The sequence below is a fragment of the Papaver somniferum genome, chromosome 7 (assembly GCF_003573695.1).
Source record: "Papaver somniferum cultivar HN1 chromosome 7, ASM357369v1, whole genome shotgun sequence".
In the NCBI taxonomy this organism is placed as follows: Eukaryota; Viridiplantae; Streptophyta; class Magnoliopsida; order Ranunculales; family Papaveraceae; genus Papaver; species Papaver somniferum.
The window spans coordinates 206,059,710-206,064,422 of NC_039364.1; positions in this window are offsets into that span (position 1 = coordinate 206,059,710).

Genomic DNA, 4,713 nt, shown 5'->3' on the forward strand with positions numbered 1-4,713 from the left:
CTGGATGATTTTGTATGCCTATATGTTGATGACCTGAAATCGGATTTAATTTTCTAGTAAAGGGCAAGGCCTGACCAAATGTCCCGCAAATATTCTTTTTGAATGTTGAAGATGAAGGGTGCCTCTTATCCTTCTGTTGGGGTGCCGATAGTAATTTGGGTGCTGAGAACAAATTTGTGCTCCACATAACCGCGGGTTCCCCTTAGCCAAATCTGAGGTCCGCTTAGCAAATGTCCTTCGGGGGTGCCTTTAGCAGTTTTTCGAGCCGATTCTTCCAAAAACGTTTATTTTCCAAAAATACCTACAAACACACAAAACACCAAAATAAGTACAAAATCGAGTACCAACATAGAGAAAATTGAGGACAATTTAGACAAAAAAATGTGTCTATCAAATAGGTAGTTTTAAATATAAACTGTGTGCAGAGAAGGACGACGATTACGATATCGTCTCGGCCCTCGGGTTCGTACACGACATTGGAGTTGTGGCCCGAGTCGACTTCAACGGTTCATCCCCCGTCTGGAACGGGAGGTAAGAATTCTAAACACCCGCGAATCCCCTGTCAGCGGGTTTACTGGATGATTTTGTATGCCTATATGTTGAGGACCTGAAATCTGATTTAATTTTCTAGTAAAGGGCAAGGCCTGACCAAATTTCCCGCAAATATTCTTTTTGAATGTTGAAGATGAAGGGTGTCTCTTATCCTTCTGTTGGGGTGCCGATAGTAATTTGGGTGCTGAGAACAAATTTGGGTTGCACATAACCGTGGGTTCCCCTTAGCCAAATCTGAGGTCCGCTTAGCAAATGTCCTTCTGGGGTGCCTTTAGCAGTTTTTCGAGCCGATTCTTCCAAAAACGTTTATTTTCCAAAAATACTTACAAACACACAAAACACCAAAATAAGTACAAAATCGAGTACCAACATAGAGAAAATTGAGGACAATTTAGACACAAAAATGTGTCCTTAGTCTGTGTTTGTAGCGATCTGATATGGACAGATGTGCTATCTCTATAAACGTACCGCCAGCCTTCGATGGCACGAACTATTTATGGTGGAAAATTGCTATGCGTGCTTTTATACAAGCGCGAGAGTTTCAATCATGGGTTCGTATTGTTAATGGCTATAATCCTCCATTAGTTACAATAGACGGTGTAACTGTTGCGAAGGATATTGGTGATTATGATGATCTTGAGATTCTTGCTGCCAAGCAAAACTCGGAAGGATTAAATGCTACCATCCATTCCATTACTCCAGATCTCCAGCATCATGTGATTACTTGTAATAAGTATAAATATGCTTGGGATATCTTGAAAACCGTATTTGAATGGAATGACGCAAAAAAAGAAGCAAGGATTCATTACATAGCTTCTGACTGGGAAAACCTTCGTGTGTCTGATGATGAAACCTTTAATGAGTTTAACCAAAGACTTTCTCAAATAGTTAACTCCTCATTTTCATCAGGAAGAACTATTCCGGAGAAAGATATTGTGTGCCAAATTCTCAAGTCTCTATCATCAAGATACGAGTCTAAGAAACATGCCATTGAAGAAGGAAACGATCTTTCTACGCTCTCCAGGAATACTCTTGTTGGAAAGTTAAAGATCTTTGATAATGAACACCGATCTGGAAAATAGGTGATTTCTTTTAAAGCCACGAACAATTCTGAATCCTCTAAGGATAAATATGGTTCACCAGATGCTAAGGATGTTACTCCACGACAATTTAGAAAATTCTTGAGAGACGGGAAAAAGATTTTTTCTAAAGGTACAACATCTCCTAATGATGATGTACAATGCTTTAACTGTCGTGGTTTCAGACACCTTTCTTCAGTTTGTTCTAGCTGGATGATAAGTGCCTAAAATATATCATTTGAGTATCACTTTCTTATGCTTTTCTTAACTATTTTCTCTTGTATTTTTGGATATTATGCTTGTTTTGCATTTTATAGGTATTTTGGAGTCATGAGAAGAAATAATAAAATATATGAGCTTAATTCGTTGTTGGGTGACTATTGGAGCCGACGGACTCGAAGCTAGCAAGAATGAAAGTCTTTCGCCGAATTCAGACTCACTGTTTCTGCAAATTAGCAATTACAGCACCAGGCACTATTTACATTAGGGCTGCCAATGCAACCCTCTTGAGAATTGCTAAGGGAAGACAGTGGTTCGTTAAGGGCCACTTGTTCTCATTTACTACTCAACTACAAAACTAGGTCGTGTTTCTCCTCCTTATTTCAGTTCAGGTTCATAATTTACAAGTTCAGGTCATGAGATGACTGCACCATTATCAACTCCGGCATAACCCTGTAGATGGTGGATTTTCAACAAAGGGCAAAACCGTAAAATCATGAGGCATGTTTTGACACGGCTTTCAGGCATGATTCATATTTTACGAAGCCATGATGAATATGTTTTCGAAAAGCCTCCACTAGTTGAGCGTTCGATCCCTGACATTTCGTCGTGCCCTCTATGCATAATAACGTATTTGGGCGGTTCTCCGTAGATTGAGAACTTAACGCCTTCAGGACGTCGGTGATACTCATTGTTCCCTGACTGCAGGAGAGAGACCCCCCTCCGCATAAAAGAATTGTTGGGCGGCGGACGCCTTCAGGACGTCGGTGACACTCACCGTTCCCTGATTACGTGGAGAGAGTGCATAGATTCAGGCGGTTCTCCGTAGATTGAGAACACTAACTCCTTCAGGTCGTAAACAACATCGTGACTCCTTGACTGTGCACCATTCAGAATGGATGTGACGCTTTAACTGGTTAATATCTTTTCTGAAATAGATTACTTCTGTCGTGACATTCACTACTGAATTCCCAGAATAATCTATTATTGCTCCTATTCCATGGTCGAATTCACGGCCTGATCCCATGGAATGGAAATAACAATTGCTCCTATTCCATGGTCGAATCCACTGCCTGATCTCATGGAATGGCAATAACAATTGCTCCTATTCCATGGTCGGATCCACGGCCTGATCCCATGGAATGGCAATAACAATTTGCTCCGATTCTATGATCGAATCCACGACTTGATCTCATATAATGGCAATAAAACAACGGTGCTATCTCATTACTCCGATTTCATGATCGAATTCACGACTAATCTCATGGAATGGTAATAGATAATCATATTACTCCGATTCTATGGTCGAATCTACGATCCCATAGGGTGGTAATGCTTGTTTTATTATTCTGAATTCGTAATCGAATCCACAGCTGATCCTATGAATTAATAATGAACATTTATTCACTTTTATTACTCAGTTTGATGAATTGTTCTCCACTGAATCTCATAAATTGGTAATAAATACTCAACAACTGGGCATCTGTACCATCACTGAGTAAGTGCCACAAAAATGGTGCGAGTGTATTCGACAATGATGCACGACTGAGCACCCGGATGCACGAACGAGCATCCAAAAATATGAAACAATGAGGAATCCTTCACAAAACAGGAGAGAGAAAATAATAATAATAAAATAATGGAGAAGCGCCCCTGGGCCGGGCCCACCGGGGGGCCAGCGTACCCTAGCCGTGGCCGGTCCCATGCGTCATCCATTATTTTTCCCTTATTTTTGTTGTTTTCATAAACTCATGAAGACTTCTCCATCTTAATTCCTTATTTGTGCAAAACTCGTGAATTCTCCACAACTTCGTGGATTCACCAAATAAAATTATAAAATAAGGAAAGGTGTGCGGGATCGGGCATCCCAGCCGGCCGGCCATGCCCAAGCCGTGGTCGGTCCCACACCTCACAAATCCTTAGCTTTTTATAATTAGCATTCCTAATCTCACGAAACTCCTCCGTTTCAATAAGAACTCATGGATTCTCCATATCTTCAAGGATTCCCATAACTTCAAGGATTCATGAAAAATAATAATAAAATAGGGAAAGGTGTGCGGGACCGGGCAACCTAGCCGGCCGGCCATGCCCTAGCCGTGGTCGGTCCCATACCTTGCAATCCCTAATCTTTCATAATTATTATTTTTCTCAACTCGTGAAACTCTCGGGTTTGAGCAAAATTCGTGATTTCTCCATGTTTTCTCAAATATTGCTCGAATCACGAAAAAACCAAAAGCCTACATGGTCACACGACTGGCTAGCCTCCCACATCAATTTTAAATATTCAAACAGTTTTATTTTAATATTTTCAAAATATTGATGAATTGAGCATACATGCTCATTCCACCAAAAATCGAGAATTCTCAGTCAAGATGAAACTCTTCTGAATATTCACGATATTGCTCAAACGCGCATCAGAAAATACTGAAACTCTTAGTATGGAGAGACGGACATCATGGCAACACGTGCATGCCTCCATGACCGACCATGTCATTCCCAGGGCTTGCACGAAGCCGGTCCCATACGTTTTCGCACCTAATTTGCTCAATTGCTCATAGTGGGCCCGAACTCTCTCCAACCAACTGGAGAATCCTCCAAACGACCAACAATTGGTCGGGTGACCACCAAGGGCCGGTCCCATGCCCTCTTTGTCGGTCCCCATCTCTCATACCTATGTTTCACCACCTAGTGCTGAATCCAGCAATATTTTCAGTAAATGGTGAAACCACCATCTAACCATTATTTTTCACCAACTCTCAAAATGTGGAACCCTGGTGCGTGTTCACTAGAGCACTGGGCACCACATGGACGTTCCTCATCCCATGTGGTCGGTCCCTATCATTCATGATCAATTTTCATCATT